General features: G+C 43.6%; 1 protein-coding gene across 3 annotated transcripts in view; it reads left to right on the forward strand.

Annotated features, from left to right (window-relative positions):
• The window catches only part of PDE3A (phosphodiesterase 3A), a 276,633-nt gene that overhangs the window by 3,430 nt on the left and 247,989 nt on the right, over nt 1-25,214 (forward strand). The gene's annotated exons all lie outside the window — the stretch shown is intronic.

The following is a 25,214-nucleotide window of genomic DNA, read 5'->3' on the forward strand; positions in this document are numbered from 1 at the left end:
TTTTTATTTATTTTTTACAGTGGATGCGCAGCTTCTATTTATTTGAGTTTGGCTGCAGAAAAAGAAAACGTTGTGGGAATCGGAAGGTTAAGATGTTTTGGAAACTTTTCCGTAACTTGTGGAAATCTGTGTAGAAACTGAGTTTCTTTGTGAAACAAGGGGAAATGTTGAAAATAAACACCCTGGAAACATAACATTGCATTTGAGTTAGCCTGAATTGCTTTTTTAAAAAAGACCTGCAGTGCGATACACAACTCAGTGGAGCTGAGGTATTCACATTTAACTCTGTTTTCGAGCATTTAAAGTTCTTACCCATGGATTTTGAAGACACCAAGGTCCAGATCCTAAGTGATCCTAAGCTTGAGCCTCAACATGTTTTCTTGGAAGTAAGCCACACTGAACTTCAAGTAAATGTGTATAGGATCACAGCTGTACTTGCAAGCAAGCTCAGTTCATGAGCCTTTCACTTAGCATGCTAAGAACCAGTCTTGGTAGTCCTATTTAATCCAAGTACAGTATAAGCGGTTTGTTGTTTAGTTCACCCAGATGGCAAGATGGAATAATATTTTTCAGTACATTCTGCAGGGGTGATGTCTTCTTTCGTCGTGGCACGAACTCTTTCAGTATTGCACCCAAATCTTAATAATGTAGTGTGGAAGCAATTCTCAGTTATTTTTAATGAGACTTACTTCCTAGGAATTGTTTCCGAATCAAGGGGTGAGGCATTAGGTAGCCTGAGATCCAAAACCGACTTACTTGGAAGTAAGATCAGTTAAACCCATGGGATTTCCCCCCTCATTGAAATGTGCTTGGTGTCAGGTGCTAGTTAACTCTGTGCGGATAAAGTTTAGTATTGTCAACCAAAGGGGATATTTTTGTGTCCTTGGAAGCAAAAGTGGTTATTTTCCAGGCAATGACATCAAACCATTTGGTGTGGATCGCAGGGTTCCCCCCCCCCCCTCACTCCTCTTGGATTGGGTAGATTTACATGGTTTTGTGGTTGCTTGGGACATTTTCTCAGCTATACATCTTTGAGGTTTAATTTGCCACAAGTGCAATTTGTTAAAAAAAATTCTGGAATAAAATTTATATTCAGCACACTTTCAAAGTGAAAACAACATGAAGAAAAACTTGGGAAACTGACCTGGATTCCTGTGCTTTGCCGTGTTATGTGAAGCATGTTAAAGCGTGAAACCCCATATTATTTTTTTTAAAAAATAAATTATGTCGAAAGAGACTCTTATTGAATGGCAGGTGATTCGAGCTTTATTTTGTTTTGAAATTTTAATGTGCTACTGCCAGGACCTTCCCACTACTTTCTGTAGCACTTTAGATAACGGTGACTTTCGAGAAAACATGTTTGTATTTAATCACTTCAATGTGGTCTGTTAAACTCTATTCCGGCTGCTGTCATTTGCTTACAGCAGCTTCTGAGATCGCCTTATTTCATAATGTATGGAGTTAAGGATACAAGAGGCATGAAATGAGAGGTGTCAAACAGCAGTGCTGTTGAGTGGCTTATAGTTTATGAGTTTGCAGGACATTTTTGAGGGTCGCTGATCGATACAGATACAGAGAACTCGAATCGCTGCCGCTTACATCTTCAGGAATTCTAAAGCGACTTGTTCCTTTCAGCTTGTTGACCGCAAAACAGACTTGTCATTTGCAAAGGGAAGAAATGGATAATTGTGGGTTATGAACAGACCTCTGCTAAATGCTGCATTCATAGTGTAGTACAGTATTTAAATTATACTTTAAACTCATTGATTTAGATTTGTAAATTGTGCCTCCCCCCCCCCCCCCGCCCCAGCACCACAAATACACACACAAGGTTTTGTAAATATTGGTTTTAAAATATGAAAATCCTGCATTGAGAATCAGCACCGTCGGTGTTAGCCCTATATAGAGGATGAGGGTACAATGGCAAAATGTGTGCCTTGGTGTATTTTTGTAAAAAAACATTTATTATTTGAAAGTGAATGTTCGTAGGAGGTAGAGAAAGATGCAGTCTTAAAGATGACACCCCCACAAAAACAAACAAACAAAAAACCCCACCTTGTGATATGGCAACTCTTTCAGGCCTGTGAAACAACTGGATTTTACTGCATAGTACATACAAAAAGTTCAGGGTCTGAATCTGAATAGTCAGGAAAACAATATGCACAAGTGATTGAAATAACAGTGTTACTGCAGGATGGCCACATTTTCTTCTAATTTGAATTCCATTGCCCTCTTGAAATGAGGACTACATTCCCTAAAAAGAAAACCTACACTGTCACGCTAATTAAGTATAGATTATAATGTTCTTTTGATAAATGATTGTTTTTGAATGGGCCGAAAAGTTGACTTTTAAGTGTACTTTTCTAACTTGAGGAGGGTCGGGAGATCTGAAATCTGAAAAGACTGTGATTCCTTCCTTACGATGAACAGTGATGCTGGAATTATTTTCTGTATGCCACGGTACATGCATTTTGAGGAGCAGAGGCCGTAGTCGCAAAACGAGGCACAAGGGATGGTTGCATTGTTCAGCATCTAATTGTGTTCATCTGCAGCAAGTTTTTGCGAAAGGTTTCAACCAAAAAGTAGGAAGAGCAAAGATGTAATGAATTATTGCCACTAACCACTCATGGGCTTTGGATTTGCCATCCACACAAGTAGATTCGGCAGAGGTAATTCTGCTTTTGAAATTTACACCTGCAGCTGGAAGTGTTTTTGTCTCCCCGCCTCCCCTATATATTTACTCTTAGCATCAAGGTTTGTGGTGCATTACAGGAAGAAACAAGGAAGGGTCCCTGTCTGAAGGAAATTGCAATTGAAACTAAGCCTATCGTAGCTGTGACTCCTCAAATCGAATGCAGCCCTTTTTGTGAGTTTGCTGAGGTTCCTGGTTGTGATACCTGCCTGGGATCACCAGAGAAGGACATTGCCGGACATTTGGCCGGTCACAGTACCTGGCTGGTGGGCTGCTGTCCCCGTGGCTTGTCACAAATTGTCTAGGTCTCATCTGAAGCTTGACAACGGGGGAAAAGAAGAGAGCGAGGATTGGAATGGTAGAACCAAAACTAACAAGGAGGAATGCAAGCAAATGCAGTGTTTGGGCTTAGTTGTGGATGGGGATGTGATATGTGGAAGCGTCATCATAGACTCATAGAATTGTAGAGTTTGAAGGGGTCTTAAGAGTTCACCCCCCTGCAATGCAGGAATCTCAACTGAAGCCTCCATGACAGATGGCCATCCAACCTCTGCTTAAAAACCTCCATGGAAGGAGAGTCCACCACCACCGAGGGAGACCGTTCCACTGTTGAACAGCTCTCACTGTCAGAAAGTTATCCCTGATGTTTAGTCAGAATCTCTTTTCTTGTAACTTGAAGCCGTTGCCTCCGGGGCAGGAGAAAACAAGCTTGCTCCATCCTTCCCTTTAGATATTTGAAGATGGCTATACAGGGACGCGGGTGGTGCTGTGGGTTAAACCACAGAGCCTAGGGCTTGCCGATCAGAAGGTCGGCAGTTCAAATCCCTGCGACGGGGTGAGCTCCCGTTGCTCAGTCCCAGCTCCTGCCAACCTAGCAGTTTGAAAGCACGTCAAAAAGTGCAAGTAGATAAATAGGTACTGCTCTGGCGGGAAGGTAAATGGCGTTTCCGTGTGCTGCTCTGGGTTCACCAGAAGCAGCATAGTCATGCTGGCCACATGACCCGGAAGCTGTACACCGGCTCCCTTGGCCAATAAAGCGAGATGAGCGCCGCAACCCCAGAGTCGTCTGCGACTGGACCCAACGATCAGGGGTCCCTTTATATTTACCTTTACCCTATCTTTTCTCAGTCTCCTCTTTTCCAGGCCAAACATTCCCAACTCTCTCAACCGTTCCTCATAAGGCTTGGTCTCCAGACCTCTGATCATCTTGGTTGTCCTCCTCTGCAAATGTTCCAGCTTGTCAATATCCTTCTTAAATTGTGGTGCCCAGAACTGGACACAATACTACAGGTGTGGTCTGACCAAGGCAGGATAGAGCGGTCCTATTACCTCCCTTAACCTGGAGACTGCACTTCTGTTGATGCAGCCTAGAATAGCATTATCTTTCTTTTTTGTTCAGTGGTAGAACAACTGCTTTGCACACAGGTGATTTCAGTCTGCTGCGTCTCCAGTTAGAGAGCTACTGGCAGTCAGTGCAGACAATATTGAGTCGTCTGGGTCGGTATAACACAACTTCCTGCATTCCTAGCATTTGATCTTAGGTTTGATTTCCCATGGCTGGGCTTGAAAGCTGCATTGTGCAAATGACTATTATTGGTACTATGCCATCCATACATGATATCTTAACAGACGTACCATGGCAGGCTGTTGCTTCCAAGGATCTGGCAATTTCAAATAGGTGGCAGGGAAGCTTGAAGATAGGCTTAGTGATGGGAAAATGTGGGCAGATATCGTTGCTTGTATTGTTTGGTTTCCATATTATGAGTTCACCACAAGTTCCTTTCTGGCAGGTCAGCCTTGTTTTGTCCATCAAGCCCAGTATTGTTGTACTCTGACTCACAGCAGCTCTCTAGGGCAAATTTGTGGGTTGGACTCCACCAACCTCTGTAGCCGGATATAATGGGAGTTGTAGTACAGCGACATCTGAACTACAAATCCCACTTCAACTCTAGGGTTTCCAGCAAAGGGATTTCCCATTGCCAGTTAAAAGGATCAGGTAGGAATTGAACCTGACATTATGAATACGAAACATGAAATCTATCACTGAGCTTTTGCCATCTTTTAATGTGAATGGCTTCCTTTTATGCCCGCTACCACACACCAAGGAAAGCTGAAATTTAGGCCCCAGGCTTCCAGGTAAACACTTGATCAGAGATTTGAAAGGGATTTTCTGGCAGTACAGTGTGCAAACTAACGACCTTCATTTCTTTTTTGCATTTATGCTCTCGGTGAACACAGCGCTTTGCAAAAGTATGAGATGAGAGGTCCCTGCCCCAAAGTGTCTCGCGGTCTTAAAAATTTGACACAGGCGAAGGAGAGGGAAATGGGAGACTGAGTAAACAGGGCGAATTACGCTTGGGGAGCAATCCTATGCACAGCACCCGATCCAAAGCCCATTCAGTAGCAGGACTGCTGCTGCTGCTTTGCCTAAGCCTGGCAGAGGGAAAACAAGCCTTTAAAATATTGTTTCCAGCGGAGAATCCAGCTTAAGTCCTGCCCCTGGAATGCCCCTTTTGCGGGGCTTAAACAGCCTCGGCTCAGCCATCTTCAATGGGCCGGGCCCCAGCTGAGCTGGGATGAGCAAATTTGCAGGTGTATCTTCATTTGAGCTGGGGTTGAGGACTTCATGCCAGCTGAACGAGGGATCCACTTCATCCTAGGCTGTTCACCTTGGCAGATCTTGGCATCTGATTGCCCCCCTAGCAGTGGGATTTCGGGAGGTTAAGGGGTCATAAAAAAGGATTCTCTGAGGAGTGTCTATTTTATACCTCCTTATCTGTTTCTTCCTTTATCCCTCTCATCTGCCTTCTTCATTCTCATTGTTTGTTGTACTAAGGGGTGTGTGTATATATAGTACATAGGATTGCAGTGATACAGTAGCTTATATTATAGACATTTGGTGTATCCCAGGACAAATACTTCATGTTGTAGCAGTGTATGGATTAGATCAAAATTGTAAGCTTCATTGCAGTTTGTAACAACTTGGATTGATGGTGGTTTTTTGTGTGTGTGTGTGTGTGTGTGTGTGTGTGTGTGTGTATTTTGGCAATATTTGCCACTGTTTTTATTTAGCATGCTTATATACTGCTTTCCCCCACACAAGTGACCTCAAAACAATTTACATGAAAAAAATAATATATCATCATTACAAATCACAGAAGCTTAAGGTAACAATTGTTGAACATTGCATATGTGTGTGTGTGTGTTTGTATGTGTGTATAACATAACAAATATAGTTTTAAATAAATATAATTTTATATAATTTAGTAAAAGCTTAATTATAATTTTTATTTCTTAAGACTCTTTTTTTGTCGTTTTTTATTTATTTAAAAAATACAGATTTACCCCATTCTTGGAAAAGGCAGACATGGATTCCAAAGGCATTGTTCTGATTTTGCTCACTTTATTGATTAAAATGTAATTAAAAAAAAAAAAAATTAAGCCCTTACAATTTGAGAGGTGTTGGTGGGGGTGGGGGAGTTTGGCAATTAATAAAACTGTTTGTTAAAAGTGTGACATGAAGTCTTTTTTTTTTTTTTTTTTAAAGGATAGCCTTACTGGAGGTAAAGAAGTCAAAATACAGTAGAGGCTTTCAGCTCTTTTTAAATGGTGTTTAAATACACACACGCGTACATAAAGATGCTGTGCTGAAAGAAATGCAGTGTGTGCTGGGGGTTGCCGTGTCAATTGGATAAACATCTGGAACAGTGACCCACTGATGAAGTCTGTGTTTTGATTTTGTTTGTGAGTGTGTGGTGGGCGTGAGCGACCCACAATGTTTAGGGTGTTAATTGTGCCACTTACATGAATTTGTCTGCTGTACAAATTTTTCCTTTCTGGGAAGTTCTCCCTTAAATTTCGGGTGCTGCTGAAATGAGCCGTTCTCCATACCTACTGGTAATCAAAATTAAAAATTTGGAAACCGACATTAATTGTCTCCTAAAAATAATAATAATTTTTTTTAATCCCCACATAAAATATATGGCTTGTTTCTGAGAAATGGGGTCTTTCTATCTGATGTTAACCAGTTTGACATGCTGGCCAATTAGGGATGGGGAGATCTGTCAGTTTGGGTTTCTCTCTGTTTCTCAATTTCCCAATTTCAGGTCCACTTTATCTTTCTACGCCAGTGTGCGATTTTTTTTAAGAACGGGTCGGCATAAAAACCCACCAGCATTATAGTACCAATTTCTCTTACCATTTCAGTTAATATACAGATATTAACATCTTCACGTATATAAAGTCCTTTTTTTATATGCCATTTTCACGAATGTGTCTATATTAGGTGGCCTTTCTCTCTCTGTGTATATATATATATCTGGTTTTGGAGCAGTAACGACCAAGGCCTTAGCCCTTTAACCGGAAGCAAGTGTATTAGGATTGCAGAGCAAAGAGGTAAAGATTGTTTGCAAGCTCACGTGCTGGACCCTAATATTTTACCTTTCATGGCGAAATTGCTATAGAGTTCCTTTGATGAATAAGAACGAAAAAGCAAGCAACATTAGCTGCGGTTGCTTTAGATCAGTGTAGATAAGTTTCTGGGAATTTGCATAATGCAGATGGGCCTTTCATTTGCTTGCTTGTGTTTTGAAGCTGTTTTTGTAGTTTTTTAGTTTTTCCTTCGATCCTAACTTTGACGAGAAAGGCATTTTTCTTCTAGTCAACGATATTCTAATGAAGGGGAGGACTTCCATTTGTTAAGTTTGCAACAGTGTTCTCACACTTAGAAAGGCTGGCCCACTTCTTTGCCATTCTAAAGCAACAACAACAACAACACACCACCCTGTTTTGAGGTTTTATGGTATGTAAATATATATGTTTAGTAGACTAATGAATTGGCTGGAAGCCTGAATAGTGGGCTGACTGCCCTTTTGTAGTTTAAGATGTGTTTCCCCCCCCTGGTGAAATAACTGGTATTATTCTCTTGCAGGGCTTCTTTTACGCAACCACTTACTCTGAGCTGATAACCCTTTAAAGCTGTTTTTAGTCTTAGCTGAACTGAGTTTGAAAGCAAGGAAGAGAATATCCAGGAAGAACTGGATAAGTGATTGGGTAAACCGTAGTGAGGGGACGCGGGTGGCGCTGTGGGTTAAAGCCTCAGTGCCTAGGGCTTGCCGATCGAAAGGTCGGCGGTTCGAATCCCCGCGGCGGGGTGCGCTCCCGTTGTTCGGTCCCAGCGCCTGCCAACCTAGCAGTTCTAAAGCACCCCTGGGTGCAAGTAGATAAATAGGGACCGCTTATTAGCGGGAAGGTAAACGGCGTTTCCGTGTGCGGCTCTGGCTCGCCGGAGCAGCGATGTCACGCTGGCCACGTGACCCGGAAGTGTCTTCGGACAGCGCTGGCCCTTGGCCTCTTGAGTGAGATGGGCGCACAACCCTAGAGTCTGTCAAGACTGGCCCGTACGGGCAGGGGTACCTTTACCTTTACCTTAAACCGTAGTGGTACAGTATCTCTGCATTTAACTTGGTTTTTGCAAATACGGGTTGAATCCAGAAGATGTGGCACGAGAGCGATTTCAGTGAGAACACATGGTGATATGGGAGCAAATTCAGAGGCTGAAACAATACGCATTTCGCAGCCTGTGAAAACAGGATCCCTCCCATCCTCGCTTAATGTCAAGCCGATAGCTCTGAATAAATTGCTTTCCATGTTGATACATAAAGGTCAGCTACATCAGGGATAACCAAAGCTTAGTGGCATCTAGATGCTGTTGGACTACAGTTCCCATCATCCTTTACACAATTGGCCTTGTTGGTGGGGGCTGATGGGAGTTGGAGTCCAACAACATCTAGAGAGGACGTTGGCTATCTCTGTTCTACACAGTACAGAAATTGAAACTGGGGATGAGGACCCTGTGGTCTCCAACCCCCATAAGCCCCAGTGGTCAGGGATGATGTAAGTTGTATTGCAACACCATTTACAAAGCCTCAGGTTTTCCCATTTTCTGGTCTTCATATTCCTGCCCACCATTATTCTCCCCTGCCTGTTTCCCACAAAGGTAAAGGGACCCACTCTGGGTCGTGGCCGACTCTGGGGTTGCGGCGCTCATCTTGCTTTATTGGCCAAGGGAGCCGACGTACAGCTTCCGGGTCATGTGGCCAGCATGACTAAGTCGCTTCTGGCGAACCAGAGCAGCGCACAGAAACACTGTTTACCTTCCCGCCGGAGCGGTACCTATTTATCTACTTGCACTTTGACGTGCTTTCGAACTGCTAGGTGGGCAGGAGGAGGGACTGAGCAACGGGAGCTCACCCCGTCACAGGGATTTAAACCGCCGACCTTCTGATCGGCAAGTCCTAGGCTCTGTGGTTTAACCCACAGCGCCACCCGTGTCCCTTCCCACATTAATATTTGGTTGTAAAGTGTCAGCACAAGGGCTGGTAGGCATATGTGGCAAACCATAGTCTTTCTTAGTGCGCAGCTGCTTTCATTGCTACAGTATGATGTCTTGCTAAGGTACCACTTGCCAACCTGGTGCCCCGCCCCCAGTATTTTGGACTCCAACTCCCATCAGTCTCAGCCATCATGGGCAGTGCCCGGGGGTTGATGGGAGTTGTGGCCTGGCAACATCTGGAGGATCTTGGGTTCGCGTGTTCAGAGGGAAAGGCCGCCCGGAATTTTTGCAGGACCAAAATTTCACACGCCACCTGGTTGGCTTTGCGTCTTTCAACCAGCATAATTCTTTTTTTTCCCCAGGGCGAATGCAAAGCCTGTGAAAACGTAAACCTTTCGACTGAGTCGGAAATAGTTTCGAGATGGGTCCTCTTCGAGCCCCCCTGCCATTTCTGCGACAAAATGTTCCAAACTAAAATACCTTGTTTACATAAAGCCCCGTTCTGTTCATGACCATGTTTGGGGTGTCTCTCTCTCTCTCTCTTTCTCTGTGGTGAGCGTGTATGAAAACAAGTAACAAAATTATTTTTCAGATTATTCTCCGAAGGTATTTTCTCCTCTGCCACTGGCAGTAAGTTGATGAGTATTCCTACCCCCCCCCCCCCGCCGACAAACTGTTTTAATTTCCGAGGGAAAGCTTCAGTCACAGCTAACAAAGGAGAGCCAGTAGGGTTCTCTTAGCATTTGCACCCGCTCTGCCGCTTTCCGAAAGGCATTCGAAATAAATTTCTTGAAAAGGTTTTTGCAGAGATCTGCTGGGGCCGTATTGATTTTTGTTCACTCAAAACTGCAGTGGAAAAGGTCAAACTTCCCCCATGCATGTCTGAACATTACCTTCTCTCTCCCCTGCTGCCTCAACGAGGAAGAACTAATTAAATATAAACTGATTAGAATATAATTGTCCTTTAGAACCTGGTTGATTGTGGTGCTTCATCATTAGTATATTTAGGACTTTTGTACAGTCATACCTCAGGTTACAGACGCTTCAGGTTGCGTTTTTTCGGGTTGCGGACCACCGGAAACAGGAAGTACCAGAACGGGTTACTTCTGGGTTTCGGCGGTCGCGCATGCGCAGAAGCGCTAAATCACACTTTGCGCATATGCAGAAGCACCGAATCGCAACCCGGTCGTGCGCAGGCGCACAGGTTGTGAACACTGCGGGTTGTGAACGTGCATCCCACACGGATCACTTTTTTCCCCCATAATTAATTTTTATTCAATTTCCAATACACATTCTATCCAAATTTGACATTCGCATTAAACATATACATCTTTTGGACTTCCTTCAGCCTATCTGACAATTCTCCCTATTATCACTACATTTCACATTTCTTAAGTTTATATTGCACTTTATCACTCTTAATCTTAACCTATCTTTCAAACAACATTTCAATCAATCTTTTTCACAAAGCTTCTTGAAAGCCAACAAGCATTAGTTGTTCCTCACATAAATTTTTGATATATTCTGTAAATTTATTCCAGTCCTCGGAAAATCTCTGGTCACGTTGGTTCCTTATTTTCCCAGTCAATTTATCCATCTCTGCATATTCCATCAACTTCATTTTCCATTCTTCCCCGGACGGATCACTTTCGCAACCGAAGTGTCCACTGTATGTGGTTAGGGTGACCAAATGCAAAAGGAGAAGGGCAAGTGAGACCTGCAACACAATTCTGTGGTGTGGAATGAGTGTCCCTGTTCCCCATTGCTTTTTATGGAAAAGGAAATACGTTATGGAAAACATAACATGTTATTTTATGGAATATGTTATTTTATGGAAAAGGAAAGCTTGTTGATACTGCCCTAAGGAACCACACTTTGAGAAAGGGTTTGCAACTAGTATTAGCGAAGATAGAGGATTCTTTTGTGTCTCTCTGTGAGAGAGAGATCACTTTCTCTCAAGGTGACCTACCACAGACTGCAAGCTGGCCGTGGGCAGAGTCAGAGACAAATGTGGGTGGGCCTGTCCCATCTCCTCCTCCCCTCCTCTTTCTAACACCGGCGCTTTATTCACCCTTCCCAAATGACCACCACACTGGCCATGTCACTTGTGATATCTCCTCTTTATCCAGGCCCTTGAGATGTCATTCATTATAATTTTGCTAACTGTGCTATGTCACTGTGGTTTGTTGTGTTTTTATTTTTATATGTGATATATTGTAGTTTTATTGGGGTTTGTTAAAACCTTTATTATTGTGATTGTGGTATTTTTAATCGCTAGCTTGCCCTGTGCTTTAATTGGTACATGTAAGAACCAAGACAGAAATAAATTTTAAAAGAATTTCGCCCATGCTTCAGCCGAAAAATGCTTCCTGAGCAGCTTACAAATATCAGTGATTTGATTCTAAGTCTTATCTAAATGACATAATAAGGAAAGGGATAAAAAGGTTGGGGAGGCAGGAGGAAAAAACAAGCTCAGGGACTAGTTCTTAGTTACAAGGTTCCTGTAACAATCAGCTGGAAGGGAACAATGTGCAGAGGAGGAGCCAAAGGTTGTTGGTGTCTCAGCGGAGCGCTGCAGTTCCGTCTCTTCTTCTCCTGTAGCCTGATGGAGTGGTTGAGGTACATTGGAGCTGAAGAAGGAGCCTGATGGAAATGTCCCCCTGTTTCCCTGTTTCTCTATATACAGCTTCCTCCAAACCATGGGTAGGCAAACTAAGGCTCGGGGGCTGGATCCAGCCCAGTCGCCTTCTAAATCCGGCCCACGGACGGTCCGGGAATCAGCCTGTTTTTACATGAGTAGAATGTGTCCTTTTATTTAAAATGCATCTCTGGGTTATTTGTGGGGCATAGGGATTCGTTCATTATTATTTTTTCAAAATATAGTGTGGCCCCCCCACAAGGTTTGAGGGACAGTGGACTGCCCCCCTGCTGAAAAAGTTTGCTGCTCCAGACCCCATGAAATTAGGGCGAAGGCAATATTCCCTTGGGATGCAGGTTCTATGCCTCTGGCATATAGGATCCTGTACATAAAACTTTGCACAAGAGAAGGATTTTTTTGGGGCAGGTAGCAACCACTAGCCAGGAAAAGGTGTCCTTGATTTAAATAATAATAATTTTAGGGTGTATTTATTATAACATTTGGTAGGCTGCAAAATCAGTATTCCCATATACAGCAAGAGTACTGTCCATTTTACCCCTTCAGGACCTGAACTACTGCATTCTGCTTTGTGTGTGCTACGAATGGGCAAATCTCTCCATTTTGGTTCCCTTCCTTCCTTCCTTCCTTCCTTCCTCTCGGTTTCTCATTTTCCCAGTCCTGAGTTCAATTCTCCACATTTCCACATCAGTTTTAATTTTTTAAAAAACTGATTCATGAAAATTCACCAGCATTGTAGTGTGGGTTTTTTTTACTATATGTGTGCAGTTCTGCCCAATGTACACAATTTTCTGCAAAGCAGTTTCCCATAATATAATGCCTATTTGCATGTTATTTTTTTTCTAATATATACATTTGGGTTCACCCTTTATTGTATGTGTTGCTTGGTTGGAGAATTCCATCACAAAATTCAGAGAAGTACAAATTTTGAAGGATGACCGTTTTATTGTTTTCAAAAGTTCAAAAAAGGTAGTTTTGCCTTTACACGTGAGCTGAACCGAATTTCTCTTGCATCCCTATGTATGTCTGTGCTTTCCAAAGAGGCAGCTTACATCACTTGTAAGTGGGACGCGGGAAAGTTGTGGATGCTATCGAGACACGGACAGGACTGGTGGTCCCCGAAGGCCGTTCTGTGATGCAATCGGAGCCTTGGCTCCCTTATTTTCCTCTACAGATGTCAACTTCCCCTTGCAAAACAGTATTATTTGAGGGTTGCTGGAAATTACAGTATCGAGAACAAGGATTGCACGACAGACTTTCAAATTACAGATTTGTGGTGTCTTTATGTTGAGGAATGTGTGTTTAGGGGAATGGGAAGCATGCTTTAAAATGTTAAGTTTGCCAGACTTCTGTAGCGTGCTGTGATGGTTGCCCATGGGATCTGCTTTTGTATGATTTAGGCTTACTACCCGTTTGCATATGGAGAGAGACTCAGGGCAAGAGTCGCTTTCTCTGGAAGATTTTGAAGGATCCAGGCACTGACCAGACCCAGACCTGCTTAGTGTTAGTGACATCGTAGCGGATGAGTACCTTCCGTTGATGCCCTGGGACATAAAGAATGCCCCCATCTGGATATGATCTTCTTTGGAGAGCTTTGGATTGCAAATACCCACTTGGCTGGTCTTCTGTGATGAGTAAGAACCTTGGGTTCACAGCAAATAATCTGGTTAATTAAGATTGTTTTCTTGGGCCAAGGATGTACATTTAATCACATTACATAAGTATGTGTGGAACAGTAAAAATTCATGGGTTTGTTTTCAGGGTCCTTGCTGCATATTATGAATGTAAAGCTATACAATGTTCAGGATCACCCCGGCCGTATCCCAGTCCTGAGCTGATCTTAAGGGCAGGCTTTATATTTCGTTAGATTTAAGCCCTGGTGAATTCGATAGGATGTACTCTCCAGCAACCGCGCCTAGGATTGCAGCCTTAGAAAAACGAGCATGTTGCCATCAAAGCATTGCAAATGTAGTTATTTCAGTTTTATTCCAAATTAATGATGTCATTTAGTTGTAATGGTGAAGCTCTGGGGTGCGCTGTTTCTATTCGGCATCTGATTTTCAGTGCATTTTTGGGATCGACTTAAAACACAGGTAATTAAACCTCTTAAATACAGCCCTTATTACTGGTTTGCCAAGAGCTTCGGGTGAATAAACCATTTCTTTTATTAATGAGCTCGCGTGCCACATTCACCACATTTCCTCCTGTCTTCCAAGGGGGCGTTTAGTTACTGAAATGAATGGGATTTATTTTTCCTAAATGAAATTCTCAAATTGCTGCTGCTGCTGTGTAAATTTCCAGATGTGCGACACAGCCTCATGCACACCAGTGGAAAATGAGCAGCTCACAGGTCTAGCCCCATAATGAGTAATGTTTATCTGGTGTGACCGTTTTTAACTGTAATATGCTGCTTCCCTGAACCTACTGACTGAATTAAGAGTAGTTGTGCTGCAGTTCATGTGTTTGTTTAGATGCTTAGGCCATCCTATTCTGACTCTGTAGAATAAGCAGAAACACAATAAAAACCAAGTCTATTGCCAGATTTAATGGCATCCCAGTTGAGTGTCTGTTTTAAACCTGCATGAATTTGCACATGAATCAAATCGGATCAGGCTGCGACAATCTAGTCAGAACCCACCAGTTGAAGACCAGTTTAGATTGCTTTAGATGACACAGTGGTGCCATCTTAGGACGGGGTGCCTTCTTGTGTGAGAATCAAATAGGAATTCTAAGATGGCATTGCCAGCTGCGGGGCCTGGCATTACTTTTGTTAAAATAATAATTAATAGCTTCAAAAACAACACCACCGCTGTCTGATTACTCAGGGGACCTATTTTAATCAGTAAAAAAACAACAAAAATACCTGAATGTATAAACATGGCAGCCTAATAAAAAACCTATTAAAATTAAAATATGCTACCTTCCGTTGCCAGACATTTTCCTCAGAGAGGCTCATTTATTTTATTTTATTTTTGCCTTTTATATTCCGCAAAGTGGGGAGAAACTAAAAGGGAATGACATTCCGTGACACCACTGTGTTTATTCATTTGCTTTCTTTCTTCATTTATATCCCAGCATTCCTCCAAGGAGTTCAAAATGGCGCCCGAGGTTTCCCCTCGCCTCATTTTGTCCTCGCAGAAACCCTGTGAGGTAGTTTTAGGCTGACAGGTAATGACTGACTCGAGGTCGCCCAGTAAGCTGTGTGGCCGGGTGGATATTTGAACTGGGGGATATCCCCCAATTGTAGTCCCAGCCCTCAAACCCAGGGTTGGCGAATTGGATCCAGACAGTGGACCAGATCTTGATGGGCCTCTTTGACCGGAGAAATGGGCATGGCATCAGGCGAAGTGTTTTCCTTTTGCCAGACTGGCTCAAATTCAAGCTGATCTGTAAAGGGGGGGGGGAGTTTCTGTGCTTGCATCAGCCAATTGGGGAGTTGGTCTTTGTGGGATTGGGTGTGACACTGAATCTAACTGCCGAATGAAAATTCTGCAGGGATGGGCTCTGTTTGGGAGTCATTTCTCCCCTGCGAAGAGGGGTAGGTTTTCGTTGTTTTTCCAATAATATTTTATTAAATTTTAATTTTTTATCATATATAATAAACACACAATTGCATTTTTTCTCTTATTTAAAGAAAAACAAATGGTTTTAACGATTCCGTTGGTGTCACCTATAACCTAATACACACTTCGTCATGAACAATGTACTTGTGTTTGACTGACTGCTATTCTCTTTAAAATTCATCTGAATGGAAGCCACAGGAGGGTTAATTCCCTCCCTGTTTGTTTTCAAAGGGGAGAGAGGCAGTTTATTGGTGTGAATGACATTTGTAAGTGAGGAATTAATTTTTAGGGTGCACTTGGGTCCCATTTACTTAACAACTGTAAGTCTCTGAATCCGATTTCCCCCATTAGACAAAATCCAACTGTGTATTAGGTGGCGAGGGAGATGGAAGAGAAATGAAGCCAAATTCTAGATGTGGTCGAAATGATGAAAATTGACATTGTTTTGTTGGAACCTGGTTTCCTTAGTCCAGGGGTCTGCAACCCGTGGCTCCGGAGCCGCATGTGGCTCTTTTACACCTTTGCCGCGGCTCCGGGGCGGATACTAGCGAGGGGAGGAGGCGCATTGTGCGCCCCGACACTCCCCACTGTGGTGGGCGCTGTACTGGCTGTGCCGTCGCATGGGGGCGGTGTGTGCGTTAGTCACGCACCGTCCCGACGTCACCTTCCTGCCCGCTACATTGTAAGGGGCATGTACGCTGGTCACTGCATTGAAAGGGGGCATGTACGCTGGTCACTGTTTTGAAGGGGAGTGAAGAACACACACACAAAAAAGGTAACTTGTTAATTTAACGTTTATTTCTATGAGGAGGAGTAATTCTGAGAGGTCAAACAAATAAATAATTTTAAAAAGTGACAAAAAAGTTATTTTTACAATGACGAGTTTTGCGGCTCCCAGTTTTTTTTCTTTGGAAACGGGTCCAAGTGGCTCTTTTTGTCTTAAAGGATGCAGACCCCTGCCTTAGGCGGTTGCCAAGTGTTTGTGGTGCTGCTGGCAGGATTGGGCCCACCTATAGGGCTGTGCTTTTGGGAGGCAACTGCAACCTGTCCGCCATTTTAAATTCCCCACAATGCCTCAGGGTAATGCAGCACTGTGGGGAAATAAAAATAATGTGGGGTTCTCAGCTGCCCAGTGCGGATTGCAACACTGTTGTTGCCCACCCATGCTGCTAAGCATACTGGGAGTGGTGGATGACAGCAGATCCTCCCACCCCCAAACCTGTTTGTTTCGTTATTGCATTTCTATCCCACCTCTTCCCCCAAAACGCAAGGTGACATCCATGCTTTGTGTCTTCCCCATTGTTATGATCACAACAACCCTGTGAGGTAGGTTTGGCTTAGAGACTGTGATTGGCCCAAGGTCTCCCAGTGAACTTCATAGCTCAGTGGGGTTTTAAACCCACATTTTTCCAGGTCCTAGTCCAGCACTCCAACGACTACACTGACTCTCTTGCCTGTTTCCAGCCTTGTCTGGTACCCAAAGCTATCCTAATGGGATAACAGTGATGTGCTGAGTAGAGTCTTATTCTGGACCTGATGTCACACACCTTTGTTTTTTAATGAACCATTCGGATCAAGGACTGGCGGATATCATTTGCCAAATTTGCAGATGACACAAAATGGGGAAGAGGGTGCAAGCACTTTGGAAAATAGGACAGAAAGTCAAAATGGGTTAGCTAGAATGAGCTTGTCTTTTTGATAAAGCTTCTCAGGGCAGATTGGAGCTGTTCCTCTGTATGACCAGTTTGTTAAGAAACAATATTCCCAGACTCCCCTTCTCTCTCCCCCTAAATATTTGTCATACCAACCTTGATTAATGGATTGTGTTTAGGTGGTGGCTAAGAAGCTGTCGGGTATGTGTTCAGCTATCAATAAATCAACTTTGGGAGATAATCTGAGCCCCAGGGGCATTTTGTGGCTTTGATTCTGCCCAGGAGTGGGTTGAGCCCTCCTGATATCTTGCAATTGGATGAGTTTTTGCTGCTCTTTGGAAAACACTACAGCACTGTTGCTGCTGCCAGAATTAAGAACAAAAAGCAAATTCCACCAAGTGTTGGCTGCCACTTCTGTATTTGGTGTACTTGTCTTTCCAAAGTTTGAAGAGAATATAGATGCAATGTCCCCCTGTTTTCTTTCTTTCTCTGGCAAATTTTATAAGCAAATTCAAGTAGATTGAGCATTAAGGCACCGTATTCCTGAAGGGAAGCTTGAGGGAGCTCAAAAATCTGAATTTCTTTTCACCATCTGCATTTAGGCTCTCCTTCATTGCCTCTTGCAGTGGCTTTGAAACTGCACTGTGGACAACCCTGAGATTTCGTCTCCAACGTGGTGTCCTCTAGATTTCATGGACTACAACTCCCATAATTCCTGATCTTTGCCCAGACTGGCTAGAGCTAAAGTCCGCAATATCTGGAAGACACCACATTGACTATCAGATGGGGAACCTGCTGCCCTCCAGGGGCTGCTGAGCTCCTGCTTCCATCACCCTTGACTGTTGGCCATGCCAGCTGGGTCTGATGGGAGCTGGAGTCTTAACAGCATCTGGAGGGCTGTAGATGTTCCCCATCTCCGCACTACAGTGTGCCAGGGTCCTGTGATAGATGTGGGGCCTCTGTATAAAGTAGTGGCACCCAACTTTGTGCTCCTCCAGATGTTGGACTTCGATCAGCCCCAGCTAGCATGAGCAGCGATCAAGGATGATGGCAGTTAGTCCGTAGACAACTAGCAGACAGGATTTCTAAATGGCTTGGGCATAAGTAATCTGTGATTCATGATCCTAGGAAGCTGCCATTGTAATGAGTAACAGCATTTCTCCAACTCAGTATTGTTGGGAAACAGCTCTTGAAGGTCCCCCACGATCCAGTCCTACCTAGAAACACCAGGGTTTAAAACATGCAACTTTGGTATTCAAGACATGTAAGACTTAGCCTATCTGAAGTATGTTTTTTTGGTTAAGAACATAAGCACTGTCCTGCTGGATCAGACCAAGGTACAGAGTCCCACAGTCCATCAGAAAGTGGTCAGTTGTCCACAGTTGGACCACAAGTGGGGAACTTGTGGACCTCCAAATGTTGTTGGATGCCGGCTCCCATCAGCCCAAGCCATCATGGCCAGTGATCTGAGTTGTAGTCCAGTGACATCTGAAGGGCACCAGATTTCCAGGCCTGGCCCACCCATGAGGCAGAGTGAAGTCACACCTCGGGCGGTGGAAACCCCAAAGCAATGCCCCGTCTTCCCTTCTGCCTCCACGACTGGCCTCAGTGCCAGTTTCCGCCATGATCTCACAAAATTTGATCTCTCGGGGAAGCATCAAGATCTTGCCGGAAGCACTTCTCTGACAGCAACGTAGGCGGCGTGATTGGCAGCGGCACAGCAACAGGGTGGGGCGGCACTTCCTGTTTTGCCTCAGGCAGCAAAATGGGATGTGCTGCCCCTGTAGATTCTTCATCCCTGATCTACCTTCTGATTTATTGGGTATTTGGTGGCATGGGGATAAGGTTTTCCTGTGTGCTCAAGCAAGAGGTTTGTTCCAGGCAGACGGCCTCAATAAAACTAATTAAAACTGCTTGTTTGTGCAGTGAAAACTGCAAGATTTCAAGTTTGTTAAGGGGTGATTAAAGTGAAGCATCTGTTTGTGTGGGTATGGTCACATGTTGGTGTGTATCTGAGGTATGAATCTCTGTACAAACGGGGACATTCTAGGGCAGGTACCAAGCTGGCGAAAGACCCCAGTGTAACAGCTTTGTACAGCCACATTTGCAATCTTAATATGAAGCTAATGAATAAACAAATACAGGTATAAACATTGTGTAAACATGCACATAAAATCGGCAATAAAACAGCCATAAATATCAGTTTTATGTGTCCTTGGAGGCATTGCATGTCTGTTTATGGTCAGAGATACAGAAGGCAATACTAGCGTACCAGCTTTGGGGCTGTGAAACACCAAGATTGACACGAAAACAAATATTATTTTAGTAAGTAGAGGAAATTCTTTGTAAGGCATGTACAAGAAAGGTATTTAACCCACCTCAGCCATTTCCTGCTCAACTACATCCAAACAAAATCATTTTTTTTCTTTTCTTTTACCTTTTAAAATTATTTTAAACCCGTGGTAAATGGACTCATGGGGGGGGGGGGAGAGGTTTTAGATAACTGAAATATCAACCGTGTTCATTTTTCACTATCCCTCCCCCCCCCCCCCGTTCCTTCTTGTAACCAAACTTCTCATTCTTTGTCTTTTAGAAAAGTCATGGCATGGAAAATAATTTCTCTAGCCGTTTAGCTGTAAAATCTAATGTGTTGATTAAAAAGAAGCGACACTGCTGCTTAGATGGTTGGGTTTGTGTAATTGCTTTTTACAGAACAAATTGCCAGTTCTTTGCTGCAATAACTTGCATTTTGTCCCAGAAAACTGAGAGGCTTGTTTAATGGGCAATTCATTTCAGGGTTTGAAGACGCATGCATCTGGTTCCTTGCAGTTCACTGCTAACCAAGTTTTACTCCAAAGTACGATTTAAAAGGAGCTAGCTTTTGGATAAATATGTCTAGGGTTTCAGCATGAAAGGGAAAAACAGGCAACTGTTGTCTGTTTGCAGACCTCTCACTTTAACCATGACTGTTGTTGTTTTTGGTGTTGTTTGAATACCCAAACTAGTATTATTACCATCATCATCATTAGTGGTATTGGTATCGTGGTCTTGAGTTGTTGAAGGCTTTAATGGTCAAAATCCTGAGATCCTGTGCCCACCTACTTGCAAGCACACCCTACTGAACTTACTTTTGAGTAGACAGCTTTATGCACGTTAAATTTAAATGGAGCAAACCTATCCAACCTCTCTGTTGGTAAGGTGAGAACCCAGTCTTGCTGGTGCCCCTTCGCTCAGAAAGCTAAGCTATGGTTTGAATGCACGTTTATAGTCTTAGCTAGGGGTCTGTTGAATATTCTCCTGCAAACACTTGTTTTATAGAAAAGGGGCCTTCTTAGGGCTTGAATATTTTTTCCCCTGAAAGTCCTCCAAAAGTGTACTTTTTCACACCTGCTTGATGACATCCAGCTTAGGTGTCTTATTTATTCATTCATTTTATTTATGAATTGCTTCCCACGAAACATTATGAAGTGATAATTTATATAAAACATCAACAAAAAAGAAAAAAGCATCTCCAGCTCCAGACAATTCAGTTAAAAGCAATGACAACAACAACCCTAGTCATGGTTAGGTGTCTGCACGCAAAAATCACACAGGTCTCTTGCACCTTTTTAGGGTTGTGTAAAAGAGAAAATTGCATGAGAAACTACGCAATGCAAAGTCTGAATTCAGAGTGAGAGCAATGCTTATGCAGGAAGCGTTCTCCTCTCTTGGCAGTAGCAGAGCCTCTGTATCTGCCTAATAAGACTTAGTGTGTTGACTCCACAGTTTGCTTTCTAACTTTTTTTTAAAAGATGTCTGAATGACTTCCTTTAATAAAGAAAGAAAAGAAAGGCAAGTGTCTGGGCCTCCTGCTATTGGTGGGGAGAGAATGAAGACGAACTAGAAATCATTCAAAAGCTGCACTCCCTAATAATAATAATAATAATAATAATAATAATAATAATAATTTATTATTTATACCCCTCCCATCTGGCTGGGTTTCCCCAGCCACTCTGGGCGGCTTCCAAAAGAATATTAAAATACTGTGATACATCAAACATTAAAAGCTTCCCTAAACAGGGCTGCCTTCAGATATCTTCTAAAAGTCTGGTAGTTGTTGTTCTCTTTGACATCTGGTGGGAGGGCGTTCCACAGGGAGGGCGCCACTACCGAGAAGGCCCTCTGCCTGGTTCCCTGTAACCTGGCTTCTCGCAGTGAGGGAACCGCCAAAAGGCCCTCGGTGCTGGACCTCAGTGTCCGGGTAGAACGATGGGGGTGGAGACGCACCTTCAGGTATGAACGTAATACATCTTTAGTTCACCCGGGTATTATGGGAACTACTTTCAATCAAGTAATTCATCTGAGTGAATCCATTGCAAACACTGATTTAGTGTCATTTTAGGTAACCTCTTAAGGGCCACCACACACATACACACAGTCTGTTGGCACCAACAGAATGTGTTTTGCCCAAGCCTTTCAACAGGAGAGAGTCAGAAGGAGGGGATCCTGCAAGCACCAGGGAAGGCCTCATGTGGGCACCACTTTGGCAACCCCCGTTACCTTAAATTGGTCCTAGTAGAGTTTAGACAGATATGGTGGTTTTGGGATTGTCAGCATGGCACTGTAACAGCCTGATAGGGCAAGCAAGCCACTGGGGCCGCTTGCATTGTTCAGTATGAGGGAGGAAGTGGAGATATGGATCTTTCGAATGGTTTAACGGTGGAAATGTTTGTTTCTTTTAATGGGGATTGGTCTTGAACAACCTATCAAGCCCTCCCTCCCTTTCTCCCACCCACCTCATATCCTGTGTGTGCGTACGTAGGGAGGTTTGAATTAGAATTTTTAACTTTGTTTGACCGTAATGTTTTGGCTTGGCTTTTCTTTTTTGCTATGGTAACTATATGTATTCTGCTCTCTCCCCCCCTTCTGAATTGTGCAATTTAGTTGAGATAATAGCTCGACTAGCTGGATCATTTGGGAGCCATTATGGCCTTTCTCAGATAAATAGAACCTCAGACTTGACAGCTTTAAAACCGGGATGTTTCCGTTCCTCTCCCTACCAAAGCAGAAACCCCAAAAGGGAGGGAGGGAGAGAGGGGGAAAAGTAAAAAATAAAAATCACTGCCAACAAGAAGAGAGACAATTCCATCGGAGATCCGAGCCATGCAAAATGAATGGTTTGCTCTGCCTCTCCCCCCCCCCCGACCCTGCTATTATTGTTTACAGTTCCAGTGCTCCTCTTTCCCAGTGGTTATGTTTTGTGGCTGAGATAATAGTTTGTAAATTATCCTTAGCTATGGTTCTCTAGGGGACGCGGGTGGCGCTGTGGGTTAAAGCCTCAGCACTTAGGACTTGCCGATCGAAAGGTCGGTGGTTCGAATCCCCGCGGCGGGGTGCGCTCCCGTCGTTCGGTCCCAGCGCCTGCCAACCTAGCAGTTCAAAAGCACTCCCGGGTGCAAGTAGATAAATAGGGACCGCTTACCAGCGGGAAGGTAAAACGGCGTTCCGTGTGCTGCGCTGGCTCGCCAGATGCAGCTTGTCACGCTGGCCACGAGACCCGGAAGTGTCTGCGGACAGCGCTGGCTCCGGGCATTTAGAGTGAGATGAGCGCACAACCCTAGAGTCTGGCAAGACTGGCCCATACGGGCAGGGGTACCTTTACCTTTTTATGGTTCTCTAAGGGTGTGTGTGCCTCTTCCCTCGGGATATGTGGATGGTTGGCATTGGAAGCTGCCTTTGGCAGACCTGTTGGTCTGTCTAGGTCAGTATTGTCTACACTGACTGACAGGAGCTCTCGAGGGTTTTCCGACTGGGGTCTCCCCCAACCCCACCTGGAGAGGCTGGGAATCAAACCTGGGTCCTTTTACCTGCAAATGCAATGCTCTACCACTGAGCTACAGCCCCTCTCCAAAGCAGGATTGAAGAAAAGAGGCAGAAAGGGGAAGCCCGGATCTGCCATAAGGGAGACAGCACATGAGGAAGTTTGCTTGTATGCCCCCAGAATGTGACAGGGCACTTAATTTGCTGAGGGTAGGGAGATCTGCTAGTCTGTCTGCATTGCCACTGGCTAACACCTTCTGTGCCAGATAAGGACCTTTCTGTTTGCCCAAGCCTTTAAAATATATTGCACATTCTGAGCCTCTTTGTATTCAAAAATGTGTTTTAATTTTGGCGGGATGCAAGGTGAATTTTCGTCCTTCATTGTACACACTTAATTCATTCTGGAGGTCCATTCTTAACCTGAAACTGTTCCAGAGGTCTGTTCTTAACCTGAAACTGTTCTTAACCTAAAGCACCACTTTAGCTAATGGGGCCTCCCGTCGTGCAATGTCTGTTCTCATCCTGAAGCAAATTTCTTAACCCGAGGTACTATTTCTGGGTTAGCGGAATCTGTAACCTGAAGCGTCTGTAACCCGAGGTACCACTGTATTAAGGCAGCTGTTTATTTTTACAGTTGTTTTTGTTGTTATATTTCTATACTACCCTATACCCAAATGTCTCAGGGTGGTTCACGTAAAGGATGCCTTGTTTTGTTACTGTAATTGCTTTTGGCTTTTGGCTTGGGAATCGTAAGCCACCGAGAGAATTTTGTGAGGGGGGCTTGAAAAAGTTATAAGTAAATAATACCACTTCAGATGGCAGGAATTTAGGTTATCAGCTCAGCATGGTCCAGGTAATTCAAGGTTCCAGTAAGATTCCACATTGTTCTCTAAAGCTTCAGAATCTGACCCGGCTCCATCATCTGAGCCACTCGCAGACCAAGCCGCTTCCAGGCTCATTCGATTAGCTTACATGTTGCACACCCCTGATTTCCATTGTGCTTCTTTGCTTCTTTGCTTTGCTGTATCCCTTCCATTTTTGCCTTTTATTTTCAGGGTGGATGGTCTTAAGGCTTATCTACTTTGCGTTTACTAAAATCCCAAGATCCACCAACCAATGCCCAAGCTGCAAAGGGCATAATTCTTACCTGAGGACTTGGTTTTCACATCAGAATTGAACTGAGCTGATGACCCTTGAATTAAAAAACAAAAAACCCCTCTGATTACTACCACACCAAGTTTTCTTCATTTCTCGTATGGTGTGAGTATCTATCATTTCACTGCTGCTGCTGCTGCTGCTGTTGTTGTTATAAGCGATTGAAGGTTAGGAATCTTCAAAGTTCTACTGCTTCAAATCACATAGAGATCTACCAGGAGATATCACAATCTACTTTCTGCCCATCGGTGCTGTAGCCTATAATTTATTGTTCAATTAGCTTTTCTGCTTCCGTGTGTGTGTGTGTGTGTGAGTGTGTGTGTGTGTGTGTGTGAGAGAGAGAGAGAGAGAGAGTACACAAGAGAGCGTCCAAATAGTCCATTTGCTGGGTCTCGATGAGTGGAAATTGGTAGCTGGCAAATATGGCTGCTGCCAGCCAGATCCGGATGCCTTGGTGCTTAATCAAAAGCACCGGACCTCAGCTGGCAGCTCAGCTCGGAAATGATGTTGAGGAAAGGGAGCAAAGTATTTCCTAGGCTTTGATGGAGAGGAATTGGAGAAGCTTAAAAAAGAAGAAAAGTGCCTTTCTTGCCTTGAGAGCTTAAAGCATTTTACTTGTTTGGAGAGTGCTGGTGTTGAGATTCATATACAGGTTTTCAACACAATTCTGTTCCTAGATAATTGAATTCTGAACATTTATAAGAAAATGGAGTGTTAACCTTTCTTCTCAACTTCTGCATTACAGGGTGTTTCTCTATCTTTCTCTGAAAACTATTAAGTAACTATCTAATACAGAACTATCATTTTGATTTTGCAACCTGTCCAGCTTGTGTACCTGCCATCCTAGGTGTCAGCTGAGGCATAGCAGAATGTTTGAATTCAGTTTCATATGGGGGGGGAAAATAAGGTTTTCAGGAGTTTTACAAAAAGTCCACTCCTATTTGTGTGTTTCTTTTGGGTTGTCGGTGAATAGCCAGCTCACACGTGATGCAAAGCCATGGTTTGTTTTACAAACCACAAGTTAACCACAAGTTGTCCCACAACGCTTGTTTCTCCAAAGTTTTCTTTGTTTTCCAGGTGTTCTTGCCTCATGCCCTTGTAGTTTAGTGAATGTCTGGACTGGAGTTTCCAAACAAGCCATGGTTAAGGAAGGTCACTGGGTTCAGTTTAATAAACCATGGCCAGGTTTTATGCGTAAAGCAGTGTGCTGCTTAATCTGACCATCTCTGAAAATGTTGGACTGAATAACAAACTCTGAGCATATTTACATCACAGGTAAACATTGAAAATGGAAGCGAGATAGTAATTTGTATGATAAAGAGGATGAGGGAGGATGAGAGTGCTAATGGAGCACTCCCTACCT

The sequence above is a fragment of the Podarcis tiliguerta genome (assembly GCF_965153285.1).
Source record: "Podarcis tiliguerta genome assembly, chromosome: 10".
Taxonomy (NCBI): domain Eukaryota; kingdom Metazoa; phylum Chordata; class Lepidosauria; order Squamata; family Lacertidae; genus Podarcis; species Podarcis tiliguerta.